Below are 17781 nucleotides of genomic sequence, written 5' to 3'. Positions count from 1 at the left end.
CAGTCCTTTTATATTACTGGGATTTCATTTATATGTGTTTGCTACAAGCATATGCTAACTTAGCCATATCATCATCAGGCTGGAGCTAAAGCCTGTCTCAACAGCTGTGTAATTCATTTTGGCAATGTAGTTGGCCTGATCAGTGTTTGGAATAGTAGTTCCATCTGACTGCTGATCATAGTAATAATGTCTCAATTAATTCAAGTGGAAGCCTTATCTAATACCTGTTGTCCTGTCTCATCTTTATCACTTAAGTATTTGTCTTTCTTCTGCCCCACTACTGCACATTCCTCATCCCCTGTTATGGCAAAAATCATGTGTCAAACACAGACCCTAAATACTTTTTTCATACTGTGAGCAGTTTAGTTTCTCAGCTGCTTGAAGTGTGAAATCCTTCTGCCTTGCTGAATAGGGCACTTGCTATTTCTCAGAATGTATTTTTATTTACCTTTGTAAATCCAGTGTCACATACCTTAGAATTAAACCTCAACATGAGAAGAAGGATGTTCCCTCTTTTTTTCCTCTATACAGAGCAACTGTATCAGGCCTCATTGAGCCTCACAGGTCAAACAGTCTTTTCTGCAACATGGTTACACACTTCCAACCCAAGAACAGTAAAAATAGAATTTTCATCACACAGCATATTTAGAACAATTGCTGGTTGTAATCAGATGCTTTGAACTATAATCCTTGGGTAGTTGTTTTTGTTCTTACAGTATGGCACAGTGTCCTCCGGAGTAACATCTGAAGTTATCTGGTATGATTCTTTCCAACAGCAAGCTGCAAACTTTCATAGGTCTTGTGCAGTTGTCTCTAGTAACAGGCAAAATAAGATGCTTAGTCTGAAGTTGTGCCCCTTCTGTAGCTATTTTAAGTCCTGTTGTTGCTGACTATATATCCAGCCTTTCGATAGCTGTGAGAGCAGTGGAAGTGAGACAGTGTTTAAGTGTTGCCATCAGCAATTCTGCTAAAGGTAATATGACTTCAAATTTGGAGATGATTTAATGGTGCAGATTTAATCTCCCATCTGAAAAGTCATAAACATTGTTAAGTCAGAAACTTACCACTTAAAATAGAATCAAAGACCTTAAATTCACACAATTGAACTCTGTCCCCATTTCCCTCAACTAGACTTGATGAAATCACACCTTAATCACTTCTGGCAAGGGTCTCTTAATGACTTGTTTTTCTCAAAAAAAAAAAAAAAAAAAGGGAGTAAGAAGGAATAGGAATTTATGATACACCAAGGGACTGACAGCTGATGTTTCCATGAGTTCATGTATCCAGCTGTAATGAACAGTTACGAAGAGACACATTAGCTTTATTTAAAGCATTGACACATAGAGTTCTTTAACAAGTACTGAGAGCAGATGAAGACAGATGTACCAAGAACATTCCCAACCTTGCATGTAATCAAGAATGATTAAAGTGTATGACCTACTCTGAAATGCATAAGGTAATTTCCTGCTCCACCAAAGGCTGCTCTGGGGCTGTGGTGTTCAGAGTATTGGTTGTGAGGGGAGGGCTGTCTCAGCAGTGTGTGAGCACATGTTGAAGAGGTGCCTTTTGCAGCTTGATGCTCTGCTGCTGCTCCGGGAAACAGCTGCTCAGGCTGCAAGGTCGTGGCAGGAGTGTGGACCAAGTGCTAATGGTGGAAGTTTCATAGCTGTGGTCATATAGTGGGCTGTTTCTGAGCTGCTGACAGCCATCTTTTAAATCCTGTTCACATTAAACCTCCCTGTCACAGTTGGAGCTCAATTCGTTCCCGGGAAATAGCTGTGCAGGGCCACGAGATGGCGTGCACCAGTTTCTTTTGGCTGAATTTACAGAATAAACTCAGCAACAATGGTGGTTGGTTCCCACTCCTCCAGCAGCAACTGTAGTCAAATGGATGCCAGCTGGATGCTGAATGATGATGCTTGAGAACTGTAAAACCAATGGATCTGAAGGCAGAAAGGGGCTGAGCTTAAGCTGTTTCCAAATTCCAGTTTTGCTGAGTATTTGCTGACTTAAGCCAAGCTAACCATGGGGCTGGGTGAAAGTTGTGAAGAAAGCAGATATTTACAGGCAGGGACTCGTTTGACATAGTGTAATGCTGAAGGAGAGGCCTGGATAATATTTCCAAACTCTCTGTGATGTAAGTGCTGATTATCGAATTAAGTTGAAGGGGCAGGATAAGGATCAAGGATGTTGTAGGGTAGAGCTCTGTTTTCCTCAATTATATAAGGCTTTGTCTGTACTAGTCAAATAAATGTATTCACAATCACTCCATAACATGGAGGCCTCATTGGCACCAAGTTCAGAGTTTTTCGTTCTTCATTTGGACTTAGACACATAGAATCTGTTGCATTTTAGATTTGAATCCTGTAGTGGTAGGCAAGAATCAGACTGCAAAAGTGTTTCTTCATTTTTAAGTGTCTGTAGTTCATAACTAAGTCATGCTTGTAATCCTACTCCCTACATTCTTCATGGTAGTCCAGGGCTTAATACATATTTGTGCAGCCCAGCACAGTGTCATGCACTGTGCTGTGCCTTCTAGTAATAACTCTAGCTAATAAATGGTAGTTTAGCTCAGGAAACAAAAATCTTCAAACTGATTTGCCTGTAACATCTGTGGTAGAAACTGGGTTTTTAGCTGCAGTGTAACAGAGAGCCAACACCTGCCATAGCACAGTTTAAAAGTGGAATATTTAAGGTGCAATACTAAGCTCAAAAAGCCCCAAAACCAAACAAACCACTTACCTCAATCAAACAGAAAACTCCATGTAGCTCAGGTCAATCTCTAGCAGTTTGGCCCTGCAGCCCTGGTGAAAGAGTTAAAGGGTAGTAATATGCCATTTTACAGAGTATCAAAGAGATTTGCAGATGGTGGCTAGAGAGCTAGTGAGCTGAGCAAGGAACAGATATATCCTTTTCCAGAAACCCCAATTCATGCTGATCCTTAGGCCGTATGAAAACATTACGTTGCCAGGGTGCGGCCAGCAATTCAGAATTTCGCTTGGGTGGATGACTGGTGTTTCTTAGGACCGGTCTGTGCAAATGATTTCAGCTGAAGTTAGTACCAAAGTGCAGGGTTTGTGCTGTGATGCACGTGAAACTGCATCAAGACTTTAAGAGTTCAAAGGCGACAGACCTGGCATGTGGGGACCTGCTCTGGGTGGAAAGGGTGAGGTAGGGTCCATGGTTTTGTTACTCCTCTCACAGCGGGAGAATGCAAACCCATCTCTTCCACTGGCCACATGCCTGCCTCTCCAGTGCCCTTCCTTGCACCTGGAAAGGCAGAATTCTGCCTTAAGAGGAGGCTGCAAACATTACTTGCACTGACAAGATGACTGTGACTCTTATCAAATAATCATGTTCTCAGCCTTGGAACTTGTGTCCTATGGGATCAAAAGTTATGTTTCATCCTTAGTTCTGCAGTGTAATACTTTTACTCTCTCTGAACTGTTTCCTGTGTTAAGTTCGCAGTTAATCCATCTTAAATGCTGCATTCCAGCATTGCTCAGCTCACCCACCAGAGAGAGCTTCAGAGACCACAGAGGTCAGGCTCACCTTGGGCAACCCCTGGCAACAGGGAAAGCCTATTCTGCCAACAAAACAACCCGTTTTAATAACAATCCTGTTGTCTGAGAGGATTGTTTGTTCTGCCAGCAAGTGGTGCATATTCACGTACTTTGTTCGAGGCCCTTGCAGGTTAGGTGAGCTGTGAAACTCCAACAGAAGCTAAAAAAAATAGGAAGCATGAGTGAATTCAAGCTGCAAAGCCTGTAGTCAACATAGACTTGCTAGTTATGTAAGAAAAGCCTGCAATGGATGATTATAGTATTAGCAAAAGCAATGTAGGCCTATGGGCTTTGGTTTGATCAGGGGCACTGGATGTAATGGGTCTCACTGAGAGTCGACTCATCTGGACCTTCTCGTGTGCAGAAAGGACATAGCACTGCCCGGGCCCTGCTCCCTGGAGACATCTCTTCCCAGCCCTCACAGTTCATCAGCCACATCCTCTGCTGGCAGCTTTCATGAACAAATGGTTCATCTCAGTGTTCTTGCTCCTAAATGAATGATAGACACAAATAGCAAATTGTTGGCAAACACCGCTACATTTTCACCTGCATAAGAGAAGTAGTTTCCAGTTCTTGGTACTGTACAGAGAGAGAATACAGACAATTCAGTAGCTAAGACTTAGCAGCGACCATCTTGCTACAAATCTCACTCTAATCTTTCAAGCTGACTTTCCCTGAAATTTTGTTTAGCAAGTCTTCAAAATAATATTTAAAAACAAACTGAAGATTTTAAACTTCCCATCCTGGTGTTTCTAAGTACCCCTTTTATGGGCTTGGAGCTGCGCGCATGCTAGTGTTTACACAAATTAAGGAAAGAATCTGGGAACTGAAGCTAGATCAGAGGAATAGTGCAACTTCTTCAAGAAACATTAGAACTTGTAAACAGAAGTTGCAATTTTTACAAATAAAAGCTCGGTATTAACAGTTACTAGGCATCAGTCAAGTTTTATCAGCTATGATGCTAAAAGAACTGTAAGAAAATATATGAGAAGCTGTTTCACAATACTGTTTATTCCCTCAGGTAAATATGTGTTCACATGAAACAGGAAACAAAACAAGCATGGTCCCAGGCAGTGACACTGCTTCACTAAGGCTCAGAAGTCTGACAATAGGATACATTTTTGTTACATATAACAGTGCTTGGGTAAAATCCTTTAAGAGAGCAACCACAACTTCTAAGAAAATAGAAACCAACTGGAAATCTGTGTATTGCCAAATAACATGCTGGGCACTGGAAATGAATGACTTTGTGAAAAAGTTGCCTTTTTTCCAAGGTTACATTTTTATTTGAAACAGATTTCTTACTCATTTTACCAGTAACACCTATTCAGAGAGAAGACAAAAAAACCCCACAACCCCAAACCACACTTGCTCTCTGGGCACTAACTGTTTAATAATGAAAAGGAACTTACTGTTCCTAACCCAGTTCTTGGCCATTTTCATTCCTAACTACAAAAAAAGTAACAAAAATAATGTACTTATGGATTGCATTGTGCTTCTGAATATTTTTAGCCTAAAAGTACACATCATAAAGGGATAGGAAGACTGACAAATTCAGGGTGAAATATTAAGAACTTTGAGGAAGGGAACCAAATATTTTTCAAATGCTCCTTGGAAACTGCCGTCACTCATACGGAAGCATGCTCGTGCATCCTTACCTGCAGATGCCCACTGCTGGAGTTCATTATAGTCTGCTCCCCAGTCTCTCATCAATTTTCAGAAGTGCTTGCATCAGCCTTTACTTCTGTCCTCGCAATGCCTACCTGTCAGCCTACAGACTTCTGCCTCTGAAAACTCAACACCATCCCTCAACAAGTACATTACCAGCTCCAGATCTAAAGGACTTGCTGCCTTGGTGGTTGCTGCCATAAGTGGCGCTACAGAGGTAATATTTCAAGATAAGGCCTGAAGGCATCTCAGATTCTTGCCCACTATATCATCTTCCTCCCTTTTTTCTCTCTTCACCTTACTCTCCCTGTCATTTGTAGATGGGGCCTTGCAGTATGATTCAGAAAGGCTAGAAAGGGTTGCTAAAAACACAGGGAGATTTCTTGTGGTGCATAGGAAGAGAGATGCTGAAAGAGAGCTGTTTAAAGGACAGAAGCCAGATGGTTTTCTTCTTACTAATCACTGCATTTGGCACTCTGCTTGGCTATTCCACAGAGCAGAGGGGTCCTACTGTCACCTCTTGCCTAGGATTCCTCATTTGCCATCCTCACATGATGAGTGCCCGTGGTTTTTGAACTACTTCTCCTCTGACTTTCCAAGAAAGGAGAGCAAGTCACCACCCACATGCAGTACCCGGAATGCTCTGCACAGCCTGGTCACCCTGCCCTTCAGCTGCAGCCGGTGCTCACCTCAGAGCCCTGCAGCTCCTGTAGAACATGAGAGCTGGTTGCAGGAGTCAGCCAGTGGGAGACACTGCCCCAGGCCTGACACCTGAGATACCACATCCTGTCACTGTGAAGGTGCAGCAGCAGTTTTTGAGAGGCAGGTTAGCAATGAGCAGCTTGCTTGTGCTCACACCATTTGCATGCTGGAGGAGAGGTACCACACTCTCCTCAAGGAAATTCTTCATAAGTATTAATAGAAAACTGTTGTTATTGCATATGGGGCTGAATTTGAACAACCTCTACAGTTGATTGCGATGCTGAGAGCAGCTCATGAGCACAGTGCAGTTTCAAGTGCAAGGTCTTTGCTTCTAGCCCCATGTGCTGTGCAAGCAGAATACTGGTTGTTTAAACAGAAGGTGCACTTCACTAGAGGAGGGTGCTTGATGAGTCCTCTACATTACTCCTTATAAAGACTAGAAATGTACTTTCTGAAAGAAAGATAGTATTTAAATTGATTAGGCAAATAATAAATAATGCCCCCAGCCTCCTGCCTGCAGCAGTCTCTGAGTGCTGGGCATATGGCACCTTTCCAGACCACATGGTAGCCAATGAGGCAGAGTTGGTGATTATTATTTTACCCACCTTTGGCAGGAAATAAAACATCTGTTTAATCCTGACAGTGGGACTCCTCAGCAGTTAAGCTAAGATGGTTAAAAAGGAATATAATTGAAAAATATGTTTCAAGCAGCAGAAAGCAGTGATAAGACTTCTCAAATTTGATAAGACTTCAGTCACTGATAGTTTGAGAGCCATGGGATTTTTTTATGGCTGTAGCCAGTCAGGACTTCTGTTTCACAGCTCAGGCAGAAAGAAATCCTCCTTTTGCAAAAGGGCACCTTTTCAGCTGGGCTCAAGGGACAAGTGGTTGTGGCTCTGGACTGTTCACAAGTGGAGCAGCTCTACTTGCTGCTGCTCTCAGCTCTGGTTACCAATGGTGTTTCTCATTGCTGTTCAACCACAAGGCAGCGTTAAGAGCTTGAACACTTGGACTATTACAGTGAAAAAGCAGCAAGAGCAGACATGCCATTCTGTGAAATATGTAAGCAGATGAAGATATTTTTTGGGGTGCAGAACAACTTCTAAAACGATCTGTTCTGCTGGAAAGTTAAACCCAATATTATTGACTATGAATGAGTAGCCAGAGGGCTGACTGAACAGCTCAGCTAGGCAGTGGTGAATGGGAAGGACAGCTGCAAATCTCACCTTATGGAACAGCAACAGGGCTCTAAGTGGTCAAGAGAGGCAGCCTCCAAAAGAGTGAAGGGTGTTTACAGAGGGTGATATAGTCCAGTGAAATTGTTTAAAGGGAATTTGAGACCAAATACTTATAATAATTCCTCTGTCTCAGATTAATCTGCATAACAGTCTTAGCAGGAAAGTGTTCAAATCCCCTTCCAGAAAAGGACAAAACAAAGTCTTGGGTTTAGCAATCCAAAGAATAAGCCTGTGCTGAATTACTGGAATAAGATGAAAAACATTTGCTGTTTTGTGGGATTCATCTCACTCTATCCTCTTCATATCCAGCAGAGCTTGCTCACAGACACTGTAATGCTCCTCTTTGAACTGGCTTGGCTCAGTGGGTGGACAGGCATTTGGTTAGTGGTGGTCACTTTGGAGGGTGGAGGGTTTGGAGAATCTTTACAGGCACTCATTGAGAACAGATTCCAGCTGGCTGCAAGCACTTCCACTAGGATGTGATGCACAGCAAAGTCTTGAGTGAATGATGCTTCTGAGCACTCTTGTGAACCAATAAGCACAAGTACCCTGGCATGCATGGCAGCACTGAAATGTACAGTCATAGTCATTACTGTGCCACCTCTCAGGAAACAGCTGATTTTGCTGCTGTTTGCAGTAACAGATGTAGAATAAAACCTCCAAAAAATTGTATCTATTTAAGGCATAATAAAAAGGAGCCTGAGTCCAACCAAAGACACAACTGAAAAGCAAAAATGGGACTTTGGTGACTTGACTTTGCCTATTGCACTTCTTTACTGGCTTTGACTAGGTCAAAGAAAGTGTCCAGCCCCTGCAGCTACAGGTAGCTGTTGTCCTCTGCTCAGCAATATAATCAGCTATTGGCACAGAGCTGTAACAGAGGCTGCTGCTCTGGTTATGGGCTCAGAGCTGCTTAAGTTGGGCAAGATCATTACCATCTTCCACCCAGACCTGCCCACCATAAAATGTCACCTTGAGTTCCTATGGAAGCTTCACATTCCTGGATGAGTTGGAGCATATTCTTGAGAAAAAATTCAAACTTTAGTTGATAATGGTGGATTATATACCTACAACTATTAAAACTCTTACAGTGTTTTGTTTCCCTCACTGGAAAGGGTGGACTTTTCTTCCCCATTATAGTCTTTGTAATATTGTGTGCATTTTTTCAAGGGGACACTGCAAAAAGAGTGCCTTGCTTGACTGTTGGCTACATGTTCACAGGTGTCTTTGCTGTCAGTTATTGATGCTATCAAGAAAGCAGCATCCCTTAAAAGGCTTCCAACTGAATTTTAGCTCCAGGCCACATACTTTCTCTCTGCAGGGTATCTTTTACCCTCTAATCTCACTGGAACAAGAAGGCTTTAAAACTAGGAAAAAATGAATGAGGAAATCAGCGATACGAATCATACACCAAATGAAGATAACTCCCTCTGTCTCATTAGCACTGTTTAATTATGCTTGGATTCAAATTCTAAATATAGTTCATACGAATTCACAAACAGTGTTTGCTTCCACTGTTGCAATCCTCTCCGCATCTAATACTTCTCTCTCCTATAAGATCAACAGTTTTAAGGACCTGTCTGCTTGAGTTTCACATGCTGACACTTCACCCCTTGTAAGTGAAAAATGTTTGTTAAGCAATGGCTTATGCTTGATATTTGCATTGCTGGGAGAGTCCAGAGGTCCCAGCTTCCTGTGCTGGGTCTGTGTCAACATGTGGAGGGAGTCCCTGACACAGATTTCCTATACTCTTAACATGGCAGAGGCAGTATATTTTCAATATGCTCTTGTCACAATCCATCGGTACTGGGCATGATGTTCGTTATAAATTCTCATCAGGCTGAACAAAGGCACCAGACTATGTGTCAGGAACTCTTATACTTTCATTGTACAGTTTCCATAACTCCAGGAACCAGCCCCCTGTTTAGACTGAAAAGGTGTTGGCTAACAAGAATTCTTACAATTCACCTCCACAAAAGATATTGGCTAACAAGCTCTCAATTTCGTACAGTACACTTACTCCCACAACAAACTCCTCAAAGGTGCTGGTTCACAAGTTGCAACACACAATCCAAGTGCTGACACACAAGGCACAACACACCATTACACGAAGGTGCTGACTCAGAGGTCACAACATACCATTTCTCAAAGGTGCTGGCTAACAAGCCACAACACACCTCTACAAGGTCCCCACTCCCACAATAAATTCCAGTATGGAGTATAGAGTAGAATATGATAGCTGAGCTTTGCCCTAGCAAAACAGTAGAAGAAAACAAAGAATATCATCAGTCCTTAGGTCCTGTGTTGGTCCTGCCTCATGGATGGTCCAGAGTTCAGACAAACAATGAGAGTGAAAGAGAAAGAGAGGAAAAAGAGAGAGGGAAGAGGTCCTTTTATAGCCGACCTGGTGCACACCTCTTATGTAAACTAGATTTTCTGTGCCATCTTTTTTCATGCATGCCCAGCCATCCCTTCTCCAGGAAGGGAGTTAAGGGAACACTGAGTACGAGTCTCAAAGTGGAGCAGGAAGTTGTCTCAGAACAGCCCTGCCCCTCCTCCACGGGATCCTCTCCTCTGATCACCTTCCCTGTAGCAATGCTCAGAATCTTTGAGACAAAACATGCTTAGGTTAGTCCTCTACACTTGTGTGGGTGTATTAATGTGTGTATGTGTCTGACTATCTATCTATCTATCTATCTATCTATCTCTCTCTTTAAATGCAAACCACCAAAGTTAACAGGAATTTGGGTCTTATCTCCCCAGTCTTGGTCAAGCATTTGACCTAATCCACCCCTCTTTGGGATAAACCTTTATGTCTTTACCACATGTAGTCTTACTACTACAAACCTGGTAGCAAGTATTATTTCTAACTCAGTCCAGTTACTAGTAGATTTCAGCAGGATTCTAGAAAGCCACCCTAAATCTGTGTCTTCTACCAAGGGGTTCAGCTGAGAAAGAGAAAAGACCCACTCCTTTCTCCTGGAGAAAATGCCTCCAGAGTCAGTTCTCTGGCCACCGAAAGAAAGCCTACTCTTAGGCCATGTACAGTGCACCTGTCCAAAAGAGCAATGAGGATGTCTCTTCAGTTTGACAAAGGTGGGGTTTAAACAAGTACTTCTGCACCAGACAATTCTAAAAGGAAGGAATGGGGCAGGAAAGAAGAAAACACCTCTTTCCCTTCTAAGTCTGATTAAAAATTCAGTGTTAAGAAGCCACATCTGAAAAGGCAAAGATTTGAAAACATCATCAGCATTTCTAAAAGCACAGTGAGTGTAAACATGCTGCCCAGAATGGCCTGTCTTCACTAATCCTTTAACAGTGGTTTTGTTTGACTCAGAAATACTATTAATTAATCTAACCACATATAAGGATTATTGATTGAGTGAGAATTTTACTGCTCTTAAAATTAAAGTTTATTTCACTTATGAAAGCATTTTACACTTGCATCCTGGGTTGGTATGTATCTGCCAAGAACAGATGTAATTGCTTAGTCACAGTGTCCAAAGGCATCCGATGCTCAGTGTTGCCTTAGCTTTGGGTGTCCAAAGGATAATGAACATAGATGCAGTACTAGATATGAGCTTCAGATGCTTGAATTCATGCAGGATGTAGAGCAACTACACTTTAGTAACCGTGGAATATGGGATAATTAGAATACCAGGTTCTTCCTACATTAGTTTAGTCAGGGAACGCTTAAAAAAGATGGTGGATTTTTGTAACTCCTACTCCCTGGAAATAATTATGCAGAAATGGCACTGAGGGCTTATATGCTGGTAGCACCCAGATTTCCATGGTGGCTGCTGTGATTGTTACTGTTTCTCAGAATTTTTGGTTCTGTGCAATCCCTCATCGGACAGCGTAGCCCAGCATGGCCCGTGTGCTACATCTCTCATATGCTAAAAAGGCATTTGCTTGGTCAAGCATTTGTGTGATGGCACAGAAGCAACACTAAACTAACCAGCTACCTGAGGGCCCTGCGGAAAGTGGTGCTGACTTGCAGAGAGATGTTTCCTATATCTCCTACTAGTGGTTTTGCCTGCTGCTGCACAACATCTGTGCTGTTCGTTGTCTGTCAGGTGAGAGATAATCTCTCCTCACCCCTTTGCCCCACGACTGATTTCAGTCCATGAATGAAGTTAGCATACCATCCGCAAGGGTAAGAATAACAGCTGTTGTGTGAAGGAATGCTCTTTGTTCCAAGCCCGGCCTGAAAAGTTTTCTCCCTGTCAGTCAGAGCAGAGACCCAGAGACAACCCCGAAAGCAGACCCTAATCTCTGGTAGTTTAGAGGGGTGTAATGCAAACATGAAAGAACATAACTGCTGGATACAACTAATTGCTTTAATGAGAACATGCCCTTGGGGTTTATGACAAACAAATTCCAGTTGCTTTATTGCATTGTGTCTGAATTTCCCCTGTCGTTTCAGTTGGATACAGCACACTGTTGGATCATGCCTGGAGAAGGAAGTTGTTTGTGAATATCTGGCAAGATGTCCACACAATGAAAATTTGAGAACACTGGTAGGGTAGCCAGCCAACTGTCCCCATTAGGAGAGATGTTCCTCCTGAGAGAAAGCCAGTGAGCCAGAGTCCAGCTGTGAGGATAAGCCTGCCTCTGGGGAAGGACAGGTAGGCAGCAGAGCAACCTGAGCTGAAAGGGAAGACCTGTCCTGCACCAAGCTAAGATGTTGCCATTTCCAGAAGAGTCTCTCCCCTTGCTCGCTACGCCCACTGGTGCTCACACCAGCACTTCCCAGCATGGGTGCCTGCACCCGTGTGACTGCCTGGGGCCTCAGGTCAGCTTCTGCTCCTGGCTGAGAGGTAACCCAGCCAAAAACAGGGCTGCATTTTCACCCAGGTCCACCAGCTGATGAGACCTAGCACACAGCTAGTGCTCCTTGGTCTGGAGGCAAGGGAGGCTGTGGGTGCAAAGGGCTCAGAGGTGAGCCCTGGGTTTGCTCACACTGACTGAAAACCCCCTATCTCCAGCTAGGAATGTTAAACTGAGTGATGTTAAATGAAGACCAAGAGCACCATAATTCTCCCACCAACTGTGACTTTAGTCCAGCAGCCATAAAACAGCATTTTTCCATCCAGACACACAAATTGTCTCAAACCAATACACTTTGTTACACGCTATTCCTCCTCTTTTACATAAGCTATAAGAGAAACATGTTTCCCTTAGCATTTGTTGAGTCAATAGACAAGTACAGCCCAATGCTTCTGAATTCCAATTCCCCATGCCAATTTCTAGGAAAATTAGAGTCTTTAGTATTTAAATCCTCTGTCTGCTGAAGGCAGAGGAGCCTTCATCCAATATCCCAAAGGGATGAGCAGTCTTGACCGCTCAGTTACAGCATCTGCGGCTCTTATACTGCCACGGCCACGCTCTGTGTCATTGCCAGTGTGAGGTGCAGACAGGTAAAGCAGGTGTTTAGCAGTCTCAGTAGAGCACCTTGCTTTGCCATCTAGTGGGCACTGGGAAACCGGGTGCCTCCTTCCCTGGGCTGCTGGCAGTGTCTGATGCAGATCTCCAGTGGCAAGCTGAGTTTTGATATACCTCCCTGATTTTAGCTGGAGGCTAATTTATAAGCACCAAAGTTGTGATGATTCAGGTACCACTACTTTTCCCCTTGTGCCCTGGGTTTGGTTTCTGCATGTCCAAATACGAAACACAACGTAAAACTATGCCACTGGCCATTACAGCAATTCACCTTCTATCCCCCCAGTGCAGAGTGGCAGAGTCTGAAAATGTTCTGGACACAATGCAAGTTATCTAAATGAACACAGCTGAAGTGTCATTTCAGTCACACCATCTGTCTGGAGCCTTGCCCACCTGACTCCTGGTTGCTTTTACCCATTTTCAAATAGGAATGGCTCATATTGGCTTTTCTTCATGATCTCTGTGCCCCATTTGTGTTGCTTCTTAGCACAAAACTAGCAAAATCCTTTGCAACCCAAGTAATGCTTTGCAAAACCAGAAGGGAGAAAAACATGACCTGCCTCACTCAAAACATAAAAAAAAAAAAAAAGAGGCCTTCACATTGCTGCCTGATGTTAACAGAACACATCAAAGCATGCCCCAAAATAGAAAAGTGATCTCAATGTAATTCAGTTGAATTCTTCTCAGTGGTCTCCAAGATAAGGAGAAAAAAACCAGTCTTTTTGCCATTAGGATCATGCTTTGTTTAATGTACTACCTACATATTAAGATTTTCATTTTACCAATATATTAAAGTATAAGTGGAAAAGGACGAGGGTCATTAAAAACACAGGAACTCTGACAGGTGATAAAGGATGACAGAGGAGTAATTCTATTTTATCCATACAGGGTTTGTTAATTGGGTGACGGGGCAATAACCTTTATGACATGCTAATTTGTTAGATTGGAACACGTTTGGGCTCAATCATAAAACTGTCCTGACATCTGACACCTCTAAGACAACAATTTATGAGATCAGCTCAGCACCTGATACAACCTTATATAATTCTACAAGCAACATTCTGTGATCTCATATAAATGTATGTGAATTGACATTTACCAATGGAACAAGATGCTCCAAATTCACTATGGGCAAGAGCTCATGTGTAGTTTGCCAACTAATATGTTACTTACCTGGCTTTGCAATAGAAGGACATGCAGGGAAGGTATTCCAGTGCTCAAATCACTGATGAGAGCTCTGCCAGCTGCCAATGAGCCACAGCTGCAAGCCTGAAACAAACCATTTGTGCAGTGGTTAGGGTAATTATTTCTGTCATGAAGAAAGTTTTACATCATGCAAATGTACAAAGCTGTGCAATAACTCTTCAGGTGGCTGTTTAGAGGCACAAATCCAGAAGAATGAAAGAAGCTGCACCATCTCACTAAGTCAGTCCCATGTATGCGACCATTTGGCAGGTCCTGTTCCTCTGCCGTGCTCAGCCCAAAGGCAGAGGGGGTCGATAGCAGAATTCTGGGAGCATGGGGGACGTTTTACTTCTTTGAGTCCTTTAAATCCTTGCTAGTTCCATTGGTTTGGTGGAAACCGCTGTTTTACCAATGAAGGCAAGTGCAGATCTACTGGATCTGCTCACACATGCACAAAGCGATGCAGTTCTTGGTGCTCTGTCCAGCAAAGCTTTCATCAATGCTAATGGGGAATCAGTTCCCTTTTCTAGCTTTCCTTCCAGGTCTGCTAAAGTCAAGAGTGTCCCAAAAAGTTAAGCCACAAAACACAAGAAACCATCTCTCCTGTCTTTGTCTTGCATTTTGAGAACTCTTTTCTGGAAGCATTAATAGGATAGAGGTCAAGATGCAAAATACATTCCTGTGTATTCAAACAGTGTTTCTCAAGGTGCTGCACACATCACCCCACTATTACACTGATTCTTACAGGAATCTTTGCCATCTATCGAAAGATAGCACATTTTAGGAATGCATTTTCCATGCATCACATACTGTGGCTGCATGGTGACATACTGGGGCACTCCTGGGCACGGTCCCAGCCTAGCTGTCCTAGAAGCTGCAGGGCCAGTGTCTGAGAGATAAAAGATACGTATTTAAGTAACACAGGGTCTCTTTCTCTACAAGCCCCAGTTCCAGTTATTCCATTGCAGTGAAAGGTGTGCAGAAACTGTATAAATTTAGGTTAAAAGTCATTTGGGCAACAGAAGACACATATTGCCAGATTTTACCCAAGAGTGCTACACTGTGAAATACAATCTTTGCATATGTTATATAAAGGCCATTGACTTGTTGATGTGTGTGGCACTTTTATCCCTTCAAAAAGAACCATAAAAAACCCAACCCTATGCTTGTACATACAGCCAATGTATTTAACATAATACATGGTCTTTCATAAAGTTGCATACCATTGATATTTTAAGGTATCACAGTTCTCTAGTAGTGAACAATATTTTAGAATTATAAATATTTCAGTATTTCAGCATCAAAAATAAACTAGGATATTGATTCAGCAAGGTACTGACAGGCACTTCTAACTGCTGAAGCACTGGATAGTGCTTATGCCTCTTTGAGCTGTAGCTGCTGTTCCCAGACCTTACTGAAGACAGAGACTCTGCTAAGGACTGTCCTTCAAGTCTTGGAGAAGACAATTGCACAACTCCCCCATACATCAGTAGTAAAAATAACAGGAAGCCAGAACCCCAGGCCAGCTGCAAAGCTGATTCAAACCCTGCACATGGGTAAACAGGTTTCCCAAGAGTAACAGCAAACACAAGGGTGATGTCCAGGGACTGCTTGTTTTTTAACACTGGGAGTACAACAGCCCAACAACAGCAACAATAATGGAACAGGGGCTTGGAGATGAAGCTATGGCATTCTGTTCTGGGAAACACTTTTTCATTGGTCTGGAGAGTTCTGCTCCACTAAATACTATGGCATAACTTCCATATAAGAGCAAGAAAACACTTCACTTTGCTAGCTGACCTGCTGGTCTGATGGCAGCACATCCTCTGAGGATATATGAAATGTGGTTTTGATCTCCTTCACTCTTCAAAGACAAAGTCCCTGTGCATGCTTCTGCAGAGCAGAAGATATTCACATATCTGCACAATTCTGAAATTCGAACATCACATAATTTCTTAATGATACCCGATTAGCTCTCAAGACACTAGATACAAAATGAGATTTCTAAGGAAAGCATTTTTCCCTGATTTATACACAGAATTTTACTGGTTTGGGAAACATAGCACAATGAAAAGATAGCAAGGTGACTCGATTACTTAGAAAAAACTAATTTCTCCAACAGCAAGTTTCCCTATCATTAGACTCCTTTCACCAAACTGTGGTCACGAAGACATGAAACTGTTGGATTATTCAAAATTTCTCTGAAAATATTTGCAGTCTTACCTTTCCTACAAACACAACAGTCCTCAACTCTACAGTCCATGGCTGCTTGGAGCTGGGTATGCACCAGGCCTCAGGAGGGTAGTCACACCCTGAAGCCCACGGCAGGATCACGCTGTGATGCGACAGTGCCCTGGTGCCCGTGATGTGGTGGCAGAGAGACACGTTGGGCTGGCTGGCACATGGAGTGTGGGGCTGTGCACGGGAAACAGTCAGCCCATGCTGCCCGACACTCCTTCCCAATGAAACCAGAGTCCTCTCTCTGACTGTAGCTGGCATGTAGAAAAAAGTATTTTTAAACATCAATTGCAAGATTGAAGTGTTTTAGACAGTATCAGGAAACTCTCTAAACACAGTTCCTCTAAATTTTGAGGCCGTCCCTGTCCTGACACTCTGCCCAGGCCTTCTCCCCCTCCCCCAGGTCAGGCTCTCCAGTCGACCTTCCCAATGCAATGTCCCACTTCTGGAAAAGAGCAGGAAGTCCTCAGTACTTTTTGAAGAAAAATAAATGACCCAAAGACACTTCTCACCTCCTGGGAGGCTCCTTCCCTCACCGTCTCACTATGCTACAGAACACAGCAGCAGGGGCACCGCTGACCTGCCCAGCTTGGGCCCAGTTGTGCTGTGGCTCTTCTGCACCAACAGCAGCAGCTCCAGGCCCGGTAAAGTTGAAATCCAGAGCAAGGTCGAAGCAGCAGCGCTGTTGGGAACCTACATTCCCTCCCCAGGCTGGATGTGTCATGTCCCGCTTGGCTGCGAGAGCTGGGGATAGGGGAAAAAGACCCAGTCAGGCTGGTGGCCCCCCTTTCTGCCTTCAGAGAAAAATGCCTGGTTTTCTCACATTTGGGGAGACATCAGAGTTGGACCAGGAGCACTCAGGTTGCTTCAAATTCCAGGACATGCTTTCCTTTCCAGGGTTGCTGATTTTAAAACACGCAGTCACCTGCTTGGGCTGCCATGGGGGTCCCAGCAGCACAGAGCTCCACTTGGCCAGGCATGGTCAGCAGTGCCTGGGCAAGCACACAGCTGCCATGATGCTCTTCCTGACTACTTGTGAGCACTAAAAGCATTTTTCAGAAAATTAAAATATTAACCACCCTCCACGGAACTGGTATCTATCAACTGGTGTAGACCAAGTTTAAAGTGAATAGTGCTCCACAGTGAAATCTGAACAAATTCAGTGCTAATATAAGTAAAATAAAAAAGTGCCAAAACACGGTTGCTTTCCAGGCACAAGCCAACCAATGTTAACTCTGGCTGCAAGGACCTGTAGCATTACAATCAGTTACAAGTGCAGAATTTCTCTCACAGTCACCCGTTTCATATGTAAAAGGGTTTTTCTTAATTATACGGTAATGCAATATTTTACAATCTTCCATTAAATGCAGACATTTAAAGTATTCATGAATTTAAAATAAAGGAAGCTTTTTATTTCCAAGATTCATTAAAAACTGCATGATGAAGTTTAACTTAGTTTCTTCTGTCTACCTGCCATTAAATCAGGAGAAAGTTTAGGAAACCTAGTGACAGATGATACACAGTGAAATCAGTAAAATGAGCATAAAATACAGACTGAACAGCTGATACATGAATTACCTAGAAGTGATCCAGAACTCCTCCTAGATCCAGAACTCAGGCTCCTAGACTCAGCCTCAAGGGTACTTCTATCCCAAGCATAAATTGCTGAATGGTAGTCACCAAACACACCAACTCAGACATCTTCCTGTGACCACAGAATGACTACATGTGGGGATACAAAATTT

At 43.1% G+C, this 17781-nt stretch overlaps 1 long non-coding RNA gene across 2 annotated transcripts; it reads right to left on the bottom strand.

Annotated features, from left to right (window-relative positions):
- Positions 1–654: 654 nt before the first annotated feature.
- On the bottom strand, positions 655–17741 carry LOC113944231. 2 transcript variants are annotated; one of them, XR_003526614.1, is made up of 8 exons: positions 17615–17741; positions 16549–16780; positions 16022–16290; positions 15599–15727; positions 13787–13882; positions 3674–4052; positions 2743–2804; positions 655–1027 (listed from the first exon to the last, which is right to left on the bottom strand). It is a non-coding gene; the product is annotated as an uncharacterized LOC113944231 (long non-coding RNA). The 2 variants fall into 2 exon arrangements; XR_003526613.1 differs by lacking the exon at positions 15599–15727 and having other exon boundaries at positions 655–4052.
- Between the last annotated feature and the right edge of the window lie 40 nt (positions 17742–17781).

The sequence above is a fragment of the Corapipo altera genome, unplaced genomic scaffold (assembly GCF_003945725.1).
Source record: "Corapipo altera isolate COAL_440 unplaced genomic scaffold, ASM394572v1 45, whole genome shotgun sequence".
In the NCBI taxonomy this organism is placed as follows: Eukaryota; Metazoa; Chordata; class Aves; order Passeriformes; family Pipridae; genus Corapipo; species Corapipo altera.
Note: the sequence above shows the minus strand (reverse complement) of the source record. Positions and strands in the feature narration are given on the sequence as shown.